The 14,172-nt window shown below is 41.9% G+C and overlaps 1 pseudogene; it reads left to right on the top strand.

Annotated features, from left to right (window-relative positions):
• Window positions 1-247: 247 nt before the first annotated feature.
• On the top strand, window positions 248-356 carry LOC116986526 (annotated as a pseudogene).
• Window positions 357-14,172: the final 13,816 nt, after the last annotated feature.

Below are 14,172 nucleotides of genomic sequence, written 5' to 3'. Positions count from 1 at the left end.
TTTGGAGGAGAACACCAAATGGATATTGGGCTATAGTATTTGCTGATGTTTCTACACGATATGGAACAGCAGATGCCGATCTACTCGTATCCAGACATAATCACCAATTACCAAATATGTCATATGGGATACAGACACTGGACATCAGCGACAGATGGGGTTTTAGCTGCATTACAAGGGAAGAATTATTATCTACGCATTCCCTTCCTAACAAAATAGGATATGGCGCTTGACGCATCAATCATAGATCAGATCTCGGCTTTTTGGCTAAGATCAAGTATAATATCTGTTCTTATCAGTTTAAATATCTGATATGTCCCTTATCTAGGGACCATATATTATAAAATCAAATAAATAAATAAATTTTAAAAAAAGATTAAAAAAAAAAAAAGTGGAGAATAAATAAATTCGTTTTAAGAACAGAACCTTTTCTATTGTTAAGTATATTCGTTTTAAGAACGAAAATGGCAAGCATTGATTCAAAGGATGCTTACAATTTCAGTACCCATAACAGGTGACCACGGACGTTATATTTTATCTAATTGGATGGCTCAGCTCTAGCAGTATAGAGCACTACCTAATGTGTTTACATTAGCACCTAGGTTATTTACAAAATATGACAACCAGCCACACAATGGTAATGGCTTCTTTGGATGACATACTAATTGTGTGGAAACTTAGGACGGGCTGAACAAACGGTAACAGCCACTTAACAATTATTTGGAAACTAGGATCATTATCCATCCAATTAAATCAAAATTAAAGCCTTCAAACTAAAGGGATTATTTGGGGTTCACCATTAACTCAGTTCCTCATGTCAGTAACTTTGCCAACAGAGGTTACAACCTTAATAGAGGCATACAGCAAAATCATTGACATGAGGATAAACCATCCATCAGACTGGTAGCAAGAATATTGGCAACATATGGTTTCCAGCCACATAATTCAGACCCTTACATTATAAAGATTTACAGAGGGCCAAAATATGAGCTCTTAAAATTAATGGTGATCATTTCGATAGAATGATGAAGCCATACAGAAGCCATATTGGAACTAAATGGTGGAAAGATAACATTGGGCATTGCTCCAATCCTATCATTGTCAACAACCAGTCTATGGTCCTACATATGGATACTATGCACTAGGATGGTGTGTTACCAATTCCATCTCCAGCTGTGAAGGAAGATGGAATACACAGCAAGCATCATTATTACTAACACTGGGCATAACTACCTGGAAATGTTGGGTGTTTTTTCATGGCCTAAAGTCATGTTGCTCTGGAATATATTAAACAGGTTATTAGATTATAAATTAACAACACTACTGTGGTAGCACATATCAACCACATGGGTGAAAGGGAATCTACATCATGTAACAATCTGGCCAACACAATTTGGCAACCTCATCAGGGGGGGGTACTAAGGGAAATACTACGAGACTCTGCATCTGGTGTTTTAATAGTACCCGACTGACCTACCCAACCATGGTTCTAGGTGGTACTGGGAATGAGATTAGAACCATGCAGCACCATCCAAAACAGACGGCCAGAGCAATGGACATGATCACAGCGGGCCACAGACAATCAACCTAAAGACAATGTCTAAAATACATAAACTAATGGCAGATGTGTTGCAACCATAATACATCATACAGCCTGTTAGGAAGCTTTGTTAACCTACAGGGGCTTAGTATTAGTGACATCAACTGTGCCAGATGTGGCCCATCTACTTACCTATGGCAAGAGAACGGAACAACAGCTTATGAGGGACACTTTTTATGGGAATTCCCCAAAGACCAGGTATTCCCAAATTTGGGACATCAGCATCGTCTTAACGTTGTTAAAGAACTGGGCTCCAGCCACAGCGCTGTCATTACAGTTTTTGACATTTTACAAAACTGTCATGCTGATGGCTTAGGTCACGGCACTAAGGACTCAGTCCCTACCAAATTAAGGCTGGATACCTTGACCAGTTCACCTGGCAACTTACACTTCTATATTCAGGAATTAGGGAACTAAACAGACAGGGGTCAGCAGGCCTTAAAATAACATTTTTTTTTTAGAGCCTACCCTACAGATGATTGACTGTGTTGTGAGTCATCTACAAATATACATGGAACAAACCCAGACCATCAGTGGCACAGAAGAGGAACTTCTCATCAACGACAGACAGCCTCATTAAAGAATAACAGGCCAGGCCAGCTAAATGGCTAACATAGTATTGACAAAAGTTGGTGTAAACACTAACTGGGTTAAAATCTCACTCCACCAGGCTGCAGCAACGTCGGCAGCATTTAAATTGGAGGTTCCTATGGATAAAATCCTCAGGACTGCAGGATGGCCATCGGAAAGAACATTCTAAAGATTATAACTAACCAGTAATGGAAACTGGAATTTTTCAGAAACATTGTTAAGTTTCTGTACCATAATTTACCCCAAAAAAAAAAAACAGGGGCTATCAATTATTATTAACTTTATGGTTATTTATATATATCATATTGATGTTCAATATGTTATCACTATTCTCCCCAAAACCAAGGCAGACGTGATGATGGACTCGTTCCACGGCTTGAATCACAGAGCTTTGAAATCTTCATGTCGTCACTCACGTGACTCCGAAGTAAAATAGTAAGATTAAACGAGAACTTACCAGTTCGAAGTTTGATCTGTATTTTATGAGGAGTAACGTTGAGGGAATACATGCCCTCCGCTCCCACCCTGGATCATAAACACAACTGGTATCTTTTCTCTAATCTTACTATGCTTAAGTCATTACAGGTATCTGTGATTCACTCCGCTGCTTTGAAGAATGACACACGTGCGTACTGGCGGGTTCTTCATGTATTCCCTCAACGTTACTCCTCATAAAATACAGATCAAACTTCGAACTGGTAAGTTCTCATTTAATCTTACTATTTTGTTGAGTGGCAGATAAGGCTTGAAGGGATGAATACATTGAAGGGATGGGTACACATGTTTCTTGGTTAGGTCCTGCTTTGTTCAATTATGATGTAATTCCTGGGATGCTAGAACTGCTATGAGGAAAGATGACAGCAATTAGGTGTGCATTTATTCCACCATAGTAAAACGAGTGAAGACCTACTTGCAATTTGAAGATTTCTGGGAGGGTTAGACAAAGTGGAGAGTGGAATTTTAATTTTTCTCCCTGGATGGAACTCACAGTCTCAGGACAAGAGACTTAAAACTGGCATGAGGAAAGTTTCTTCACCCAGAGTGAATCAGTGACGTTCCCTGCCACAGAGGGCTGTTGAGACCAATATTCTTAAGAAGGAAATTTATATGTTTCCAGTTGTTACTGGCATGAGAGAGAGCAGAAATATATTGAGATACAATAATAGACATGGATATATAAATAGCGAGTTTAAAGGCCCGAATGGCCACCTCCAGCTCCTTTCTGTTTTTATATCCTTCTATATATCAATTAATCTGTAAGAGAAATAGGCAATTCTGTCTCAGATCAAACAGATCCCAGGTGTCCTGTAGAGCCCTTTTTGCTGTTTGTTCAAGCAAATGGCAAACAATTCAGAAAAATTAAACAGGCATGAGAAATTTTAGTTGGTCTAATAATTTTTCAGTCGGGTTCTTCCTCTTCATTAAGCAAACATTTTTTCATACAGGCTCTGCAATTTGACAGAAATGCAAAACAAGGACATAACATGTTGCGAGCTCTCGGCAGGTCAGAGAGCATCAGCGGGGAGGAAAAGCAGAACTGATGTTTCAAGGCAAGGAACATTCATCAAAACTGGAAAAGTGTGAAAATAAGTATGTCTCTAAAATGCAGAGGGTGGAAGGGGGTGATGGAAATGTGATGGAGTGCTGATCAATGTTGTTTTGCTCACAATTACTTTAAACAAACAGCATTTCAAAACAGGAGAAAAAGATTAAACAAGCTGAAGAAATATGTAGCCACCTTTGTATTGAATGAGAGAGAGTGATGGAGTGAGGGTGAGAGAAAGAAAAAAACAAAAAGGAATTTAACTGAAATTATTAATTTCAATATTAAGTCTGGAGGTATGAAAAATGTCCAAGCAGAAGAAGAGGCACGGTCCTTTGGACTTACACTGGGCACTATTGGAGTAATATAACAGGATAAAGGCAGAGACCAGTGAGCAGGAGAGGAACTGAAAAGTAAAGTGACAGGCAACTACAAACTCATAATACCTCTTGCAGAACAAATAGTGTTGTAAAGTGGACACCCAATATTGGTATTTGTTTTTTGCCTGTGCAGATGAGTTTCTTTCATTGGCACCAAATAAAAAATGCCAAATTAGAAAAAACTGTAAGTAAATATTTGTTTAATTGAAAAGCGTGATTTGGCCCCCTGAATTTTTGGAAGTGAAGTTTAATAGGGTGTAAGCGTAAACTTTTACATTGCATGGATTTGCATGGGGAATGCCATTAGATGGGAGTAGCTGGTGGAGATGGATGAGTGGACCAGAGAGTTGTGGTGGGAACGGTCCCATTGAAATGCTGAAAGGGGGCAGGAAGAGAAGGGGCATCTGGGGGTAGACTAACATTGATGTGGCAGAAATTATAGAGGATGATCCATCAAATTGTGGAGGCAGATGGGGTAGAAGATGAGGACATGGGGAAGCTATCCTTCCTCCACTTAGGAGGGGAGAGATTGCAAACAGAAGTGTGGGAAATAGAAGAGATGGATTTGAGAACCTTGCCAATAATGGCAGAGAGGGAGCCACCATTAACAAAATAAAGGAAAATACTTCTGCTGTGATAAAGGATAAAGGTTCTGCTGTAGAAAGTCTCAGCAATAGAGCAAACCATAACAGAGATAGAAAATGGACCAGTCTTTAAAGAAAGCAAAATGGAGGAAGGAGCATTTGGGATAGCTGTGGATGTTGATAACTTATAATGGTTGCCAATTAATAAAAGTAGAAATGCGAGCTAAAATAAAACATTTTATGCTCAGTATAAATAAGGTATTTTCAAGATAAGTACATAAACATTTTCACATGTACATAATGGGTGATAGTGATGATCAAAAGATACAAACTAGAATCAGTAAAATAACCTTGATGCAACAGTAGGCTTGGAAGTCTTTAGCACCAGGTAACAGAGAAATTAGTAATGATAAATTACATTTGAAGGATGGTGCATTTCTAATGAAGGGCAGGTGGAATGGTGGAAGTTATTTTTAACTTAATTTTTCTTTGTGTGACTTTCAAGGCATTGAATGGGGGAGAGGTTTGTCCTCCACTGTACTTGGTCAATTCACGATATTGTCACATATACACGTTGTGTTCTCCTTTTAAAACTTGCTTCCATTGACTTTAATGCACAACAGTGACACCTTATTGTATCGCATGTATCATGACCGAGGACATACCTCTTGCCTTTTAAGAGATTAAAAATAATCATATAAATACATGATAGCAATACATTAGTACGAAAATAATAGGAGGATTAAATTGTATTACAACCTCTGTCAGAGTGCTAAACATACCCTGGGATACTTCGAAGATAGGCACAAAAAGCTGGAGTCACTCAGCGGGACATGCAGCACCTCTTGAGAGAAGGAATGGGTGACGTTTCTGAAGACGCTTCTTCAGACCTGGGATATTTCATTGCCTTGAACAAAATTTCACGGCTGGGAAAGTAGATTCAGACAACTATTTCAAATAAAATTTTGTGAATATGAAAAGAGGATATGAATTGAAACTCAAAACTAATTTAAAACTGATATCAGAAAGTTAATCTTCACACAAAATTACTCACAGGTCAATAGAGACAGGCATAGCCATTTAACCCCTTGAGTTTGTTTTGTCATTCAATCATTTAACCAAAGCATCTGCTGGTCTGGGCACATATCTCAAAATTCTAGGCTCTACAAACTTTTGAATCTCTCCCCTCCTCCATCTTCACATCAACACTGGTGGTTATATCTTTAAATTTACAGGATCAAAGCTATGATGTTCCTTCCTTGAACCTGTCTTATTCTCATTCCTTCTTTAAGCCTCTCATGAAAGTCTACTTATTTTACAAAGCCTTTAGATGAATATCCCAGTATCAGGCACTGTCAAATTTCATTTACAACTGCTCCTGTAATGCACCTTAAATTATTTAACAACATTACATTTTGCTACATCAGTAACATAGTTATTGTTATTGCTTTCAATTGCATAAAACATCAATAATCTACCTTTAGATCCATGTGTTTTTTTATCTAAAATTTCCAAAGTACAATCTTTTGGAAAGACTTCTAAAAGTTTGTCTGAACTACGCCTACATAATTTGTTCCATCCACAACTTTAAATTCCTCAAGAAAATTCAGTCAAGGTCTATAAGCATTGCCTCATCTTTACAAATCTACATGTTCTAACCCTAAGCAGTTCAAAGTTCTCCACATACTGTTACTCTGACATAAAATCAGACTCATACTGGCCCTTTGGCCCAACTCGTCTATGCTGAACAAATGGTCCATCTAAGCTTCTCCTATTTACTCACATTTGGACCATATCCCCCTAAACCTTCCCTATCCATGTACCAGCCCAAATGCCCTTTAAATGGTGTACCCACTTCACCTATTTCATCTGGCAGCTTGTTTCATATAGCCACCACCCGATGTGTGATAAAGGTTGCCCCCTCAAGTTCCTATTTTTTCCCCTCTCACCTTAAACATATGCCCAAGTGTATAACTCCACACAATACTCCAAATGCGGCCTCACCAGCATTTTGCACAACTATAGCATAATGCCCCAACTTCTATACTAAATTCTCAGATTAATGAAGGTCAACAAGCCAAAATCCTTCATCACCATTGTCTTCCTGCAGTGCCATTTTCAGGGAACTATGTATTACATTCCTAAATCACTCTGTTTTCAACACTCCCCGTAGCCCTGCCATTCACTGTTAAGTTCCTGCCCTGATTTACTTCCCAAAATGTATTACCTCATCCTTATCTGCATTAAACTCCATCAGCCATTTCTCAGTCTAAATACTCAGCTGATCAAAATGCTGCTGTAATTCTTGGTAACCATCTTCACTGTCTACGATACCACGCATTTTAGTGTCATCTGCAAACTAACTAATCATGCTCATCCAAATCGTTGATGTAGTCACCTGAGGCACAATGCAGTCACAGGTCTCCAGTCCAAAAACAGCCTCTATCACCACCCCCTGCTCTCTACCATGAAGCAAGTTCTGTATCAATTAATTATCAATTTCATATCTTTCCCACCATAAATATTAGTGATTGATTTGATGGTACAAGCTAAACTTCCTGTCTAAACAGACAATTTCTGAATTACAGTGCTGCAGAAGAATAGGATCAATTCAGCTGCAGTTTCCACATCTGACCCTTTAATACCCATGAATCCAAAGCTCATCCCAAAAATCATCTTGAACTGAAATTAGTTTTATTCGTTCATGTCATTAATGTGGATGAATCACTCATGATAATCATGGGACTATTTCCAATATGAATGATATCATTAAGTGAGGGAGATGAGTGTATGAGCATTTTTTCATTTGAAATAACTTGAGAGGTATAGAATAAATTTACAATGAGATGCCGTTGAAACAGCATTGGGTTATTGCATATTTCATTGAATGGTAGATTATGACTTTCATACGTTATCCACTTCTCAATGTTAAACCTGAGCCTTGTTATGTATCTTGGGTCATGGAAACTGTGCAACAGCAGCCCCAGAACAGGTTTGCCCTCCTGCATTTGAGAACCAACTGATTGCCTGCTATGCGGTCACATCCAGCAGGTGGAGCAGTATTCCAGAATGAAGTGGTTCTGTATCGCTCAATAAATTGGATCAAAGTTGTCCCACTCAGCTGACTATAATCTGTGTAGATGGAGATGGATCCTTCTTTTTGGAATGATTATGTCAAGAAAGGGAAGGCAGACCCACAATCCAATTAGGACATAACATTGGATTGAAAGAGTCGTACCTTACGTTCAAAACCAATGAGCCTGAAAAAGGGACCTGACCTGAAACATCACCTGTCCATGTTCTCCAGAGAAACTGCCTGATCCGCTGAGTTACTCAAGTGTTGTGCCCTTTTGTGTACAAATATCTGCAGTTTCTTGTTTCTACATGTTCAAAGTTTCTACATGTTCAAAGTTCAATTAACTGATGCAATTTTACATCCTCCCACTCTTCTAAGGTGTATTAAGCACTGTCATTTTGAAGGCACACATGGGAGATTATGTGCCCACAGTGACATTCTACGGACACCAAATGAAGATCTGCTTATCACTGTACTGCCATTCCCCATATGCTGCCAAAGAATTGCTAACTTAAGGGCCTGTCCCACTTACGCGATTTATTCGGCGACTTGCTGGCAGCAGGTTGCCGAAAAATGATAACATGTTGAAAATCCAGCGACGAACAGAAAAAGGTACGACTCTTTGGGCGACTACTCACGACCATACAGGCGTCACCCCATGACATGTCATCTTGCTAATTCTGCTTATAGTGCTCACGATGTGTATCCTGATGAAAGCGTACGAAGCAGAAAAACCAACTAACCGAAAAGGCGGGACGCCTAAATGCCTACTCACCGAAAGCCTGCAATGCCGAAATGCCAACTCACCTAAAGGCCGCGACGCCTAGAAGCCAACTCACCGAAAGGCCGCTATGCAGAAAAGCCAAATAATGGACATGACGTCGTCTGGAGGCCGGAACTTGTCACCGATTGGTTCAGACCCCTCGCATCCATCACATCACTGTCCAGGGGAGACCGGAGGGTTGGGGTCATTTTCCCACACACGCCATAAGTGACTGGGCACTCCGAACTCGAGCACCAAGGTGTAAGAGGCTGAAGGAGCCCATCCCTCGGGACAGCCCCCACTCTGTCACAGCCACGGCCGCCCTCCGTCTCATCTCGCCCGTGCGGCCGCACTGTAACGGGCTGTGGGTCGGCAGTGCACACACACACACAGGGCCGGGAGGAACAGCGTTGGGGACAGTTTGGTCCCTCTGCCCACCCAGAGTCACTGACACCACCACCAGACCCCGACCCCCACACCAGGTGATTCACCCCCCTGACCCCGATCCATACACGGGGTGATAACCCCCCCCCCCCGACACCCACACCAGGTGATTCACCCTCCCTCCCCCCGGCCGCGGGGACAGACGGCTCAGGGCATTAGCAGCCATAGTAAATCGCTTTTAAAACATGGGGGGGGAACTTAAATTCCCTGGCGGGCTGATGACAAGTGTGCATGACAACAAACAATTTTTTCTCCTGCCTCCCCCCCCCCCCCCCCCCCCCTGACAACAAGAAGGACATTTTACTTATTGTTCAAACAGAGTAATACCGTCTGGTTGCCTGCGTAATGCACACAACAAGCTGCCACGCACAAAACACCAGATAATCTGTAATCTGTTTTAACCGAAGATGGACACAAAAAGCTGGAGTAACTCAGTGGAACAGGCAGCATCTCTGGGGAGAAGGAATGGGTGACGTTTCAGGTCAAGACCATTCTTCAGACCTGAAGACTGAGTCTGAAGGATCTCGGCCCGAAACGCCGCCCATTCCTTCTCTCCAGAGATGCTGCCTGTCCCACTGAGTCACTCCAACCTTTTGTGTCTATCTTTGGTGTGACAGTTGTCTAATTTCATCGGCATCATGTATTGCGCGCATGGAAGAGACGCTAGACCTTTACGTGACGCTTGCATCTATTCATCCAAGTGTGCTCTTAATGAAATCTCACATCTTTGCGAGGGAGGGATGGAATTGATGTATAACCACCGGCTAAAGCAAAGGCATAGTTTGGACAGGGAAATAATCCCACCACTTCCATGTGAAAGATTAGCACCTACCAACAATGAAGGCACTATGAAAGCCGCAAGCCCTTCCCACAGGATGGGGTTTTAGCTCGGCATTAAAACTCAAAAAAGAGTTACATTGATTTAAAAACAAAAATGTTACATGTATAAATAGTTCTTACATTCAGGAACCTGATTTTACTTCGGAGTCACGTGAGCGGCTGGGAGCGGGGAACAAGAGCAGCCGCGACGGCCAGTGCCCGTGAGCATTGGAGCCGGTTGGAGCGGCTGCAGGATCAGGAGCAGCCGCAATGGCCAGTGCCTGTGAGCATTGGAGCCGGTTGGAGCGGCTGCAGGATCAGGAACAGCCGCGAGCAGCCAGTGCCCGTGAGCATTGGGGCCGGTTGGAGCAGCTGGGGGGAACAGGAGCAGCCGCGAGCAGCCAGTGCCCGTGAGCATTGGAGCCGGTTGGAGCGGCTGCTGGAGGAAATACTCCAAAGTGGCAGGCTCCGGGAGATGGAGGCTAGCCACAGTGGGCAGTTAGTAAGCCCCACAGCAGTACCTCTTGTGGGGCTGCACAGTGTTTCTCTCTCATCAGAGGGGAGCACGGAAGGTCAATTCTGGGCTGACCCTGAAGAGGGGAGTGATCAACATACCCCTAGTATGCCTGGGGTGAAAGAAAACATGTTGGACATGGTGTCCCAGTTTATCCAACCCGACCAAACTGGCCTAAACCTGGAGCCGAAAATAGCGGCAAGCATTGACTACATGTCTTTTAACCAACTACAGGGACAGGCATTATCGGACACCACGGCACGACACTTACCACCAGAGAACTGCAAGTCGCTAAATGTTCCCAGTGTCAACCAGTGCATCTGGAAACATGTCGGGGCATCAATTAGAACCAGGGACTTAAAAATACAGAAAGTCCTAAAAGTCCTAACAGCAGGAATTACGGCTTTTGCCCGCACATTGAATGAGCAAAACATGACCCAAGACCACCAAGATGCACTGGCTTTACTCTGCAACTCACAATACGAGTTAAACAATATTAGGAAAAGTGCTATCCAACCGGCTTTAGAACCCAAATTTGCACTACTACGGCCAAAAACATCACCCCTACGCACCCACCAGTCGGCCAAGACAAACTGGAGAAAGCGCAAAAACCAGGAACACCCAACATCGGCCTTTTTTAGGCTATGGCCCAGACCAACCTTCCTGGAAAATGCGCAAGCCCTCAACACCAACCCAACTACAGACCCAGTCAACGGCGCCGCAACGTCCACGGAGGATGCCGAAGAAGTAACACACCTACCACTGGTAACCATGGAGGTGGGTGGGTCTGGTTCCTTAAGAATTAAAGGGAGCATGGAAGTTGGTGGGAGATTACGATATTATTTGGATGCATGGAATAAGTTAACTACCGACACTTATATTCTAAGCAGTATCCAGGGTTATACCATAGAATTTATACAAAAACATAACCCTCCAGTTCAGCATGTACTGAACCGAATGTTCGTGCTCACAGGCATAGAAAAATCTAAAGCACAGGCTGAATTACAGCGGCTATATAAAAAAGGAGTAATTGAGAAAACCCAACACGAATCACAGGAATTCGTGTCCAACATCTTTATAAAATCATCATCGATTTGACTACTTTGAATACCTTTGTACAATATATTCATTTCAAGATGGAAACCTTTGTTACTGCTAAGCAATTGATTTCCGAAGGCTACTACATGGCAAGCATCGATTTAAAAGATGCTTACTATACAGTACCCACAAGAGGTGACCACAGATGTTATTTAAAATTCAACTGGATGGGTCAGCTTTGGCAATACAGGGCACTACCTAATGGTCTAACATCAGCCCCCAGGCTGTTCACAAAAATTTTGAAACCAGCCCTAGCGTTACTGCAGAAACAAAAACACATGGTAATGGCATATCTAGATGACATACTTATTGTTGGCAAAACTTTGGAATTGGCTAAACAAGCGGTAACAGCCACAAAACAATTGTTTGAAAAACTGGGGTTTATCATCCATCCAGTTAAGTCTAAATTAACGCCTTCAACAAAAATGGATTATGTGGGGTTCACCATTAACTCAGTTCTCATGTCAGTGACTTTGCCGAAAGAAACGGTAACAGCCTTAATAGAGGCTTGTAGCGAAATCATTTACATCACCAAACCATCCATTAGACTGGTAGCTAGAATAATTGGGCAGATAGTGGCTGCATTTCCAGCCACACAATTCGGACCTTTACACTATCGAAATTTACAGAGAGCAAAAATAAGAGCACTCAAAATTAATGGTGGCCATTTTGACAGACCAATGAAGCTACCAACAGAGGCCATAATGGAACTAAAATGGTGGGAACATGACATCAGGTATTGTTCCAATCCAATAATTATCAGCAACCCGTCTATGGTACTACAAACTGATGCCAGTGCACTTGGTTGGGGAGCTACCAATTCCATCTCCAGCTGTGGAGGGAGATGGAATGCACAGTAGGCATCATTATTACAATCACTGGGCATAAACTACCTGGAAATGTTAAGTGCATTCCATGGCCTTAAGTCATATTGTCCTGGGTTAAATCACCAGCATGTTAGACTACAAATTGACAATACCACCATGGTAGCATATATCAACCATATGGGTGGAAACAAATCGACATCATGTGACAATCTGGCCAACACAATTTGGCAATGGTGTATCCAGAGAGATATTTGGATATGAGCTACCTACTTACCAGGTAAACTAAATTTAGTGGCAGACACCAGGTCACGCAAATTCAATGAAAACACTGAATGGATGTTGGATAAAAATGTATTTGCTGAAATTACAGCATGGTATGGAACACCAGATATCGATCTTTTCGCATCCAGGCTCAATCACCAGTTATCAAATTATGTTTCATGGGAACCAGACCTGGGGCAGCGGCAACAGATGCATTTTCGCTGCATTGGGGGAAATTGTTTATTTATGCATTCCCTCCTTTCTGCCTCATCAGTCGGGTATTAAAGAAAATACAGCAAGACTCTGCGTCTGGTATTTTGATAGTACCCGATTGGCCTACTCAACCATGGTTCCCGGTGATACTAGACATGGTATTAGAACCATGCATCACCATCCATCATAGACCTAATTTACTGGTCCATCCAGTAACAAAGGAAAGATCACCCACAGATCTATGAACATCCCGTCTGTTCTGGAATTCCTGGCAAGCCTCCATTACGATGAGAGGCTCAGTCATAGTGCCATCAACTGCACCAGAAGTGCTCTGTCAACATACCTGTGGCAAGGAACAGAGCGGCATTCTGTTGGGACACACCCTGGTAACCTAACTCATGAGGGGCATTTTAATGTTAATCCCCCAAGAACCAGGTACTCCCAAATATGGGATGTGAGCATTGTACTGACCATGTTAAGAAACTGGTCTCCAGCTACAGCTCTGTCCCTACAGAAACTGAATATGAAACATTCATGCTGATGGCCTTGGTCACGGCATAAAGGGTCCAGTCACTACAGAACCTAAGGCTGGACAACATGACTATTTCATCTGGAAATTTAACTTTTCACATCAATGAATTAGTCAAACAGAACAGACAGGGGTCAGCAGGCCTAAAAACAGAATTCAGAGCATACCCGACAGATGATCGTCTCTGTATTGTAACACACTTACTATTATATATGGAGTATACTAAGATCATCAGAGGGAAGAAATGTCACTTTTAATCAGCTACAAACAGCCACTCAAAGCAGTGACAGTCCAGACCATCTCTAGATGGCTAAAACAGGTCCTAATAAGGCTGGAGTAAACACTAGCATTTTAAATCTCACTCCACCAGGACTGCAGCTACATCGGCAGCTATGAAGTTGGATGTTCCTATGGACCAAATCCTCAAGACAGCAGGATGGTCAATGGAGAAAACTTTCCAATGATTTTATAACAAACCAGTCATTAAACCTGGAACATTTGAAGAAACAATTTAAAGTTCTGTAATATAATTTACCCCATAAATAGGGGCTATAATTTGGTGTTAATATATTTATCGTTGGGTTTTCAATATCGTATTGATGTCTAATGATGTTAACACTATTCTCCCCATAATCAAGGCAGATGTGATGCATGGACTCGTTTCCACGGCATGAAATCACAGAGCTTTAAAATCTTCACGTAGTCACTCACGTGACTCCGAAGTAAAATAGTAAGATTAAACGAGAACTTACCAGTTTGAAGTTTGATCGTTATTTTATGAGGAGTAACGTTGAGGGATTACGTGCCCTCCGCTCCCACCATTGATCATATACTCAACTGGTATCTCTTCTCTAATCTTACTATGTTTAGTCATTACCGTTATCTGTGATTTCACACCGCTGCTTTGAAGAATGACACGCATGCGTCCTG

This window comes from Amblyraja radiata, chromosome 23 (assembly GCF_010909765.2).
Source record: "Amblyraja radiata isolate CabotCenter1 chromosome 23, sAmbRad1.1.pri, whole genome shotgun sequence".
Classification (NCBI taxonomy): Eukaryota; Metazoa; Chordata; class Chondrichthyes; order Rajiformes; family Rajidae; genus Amblyraja; species Amblyraja radiata.
This window is presented reverse-complemented; position numbering and strand designations above follow the sequence as displayed.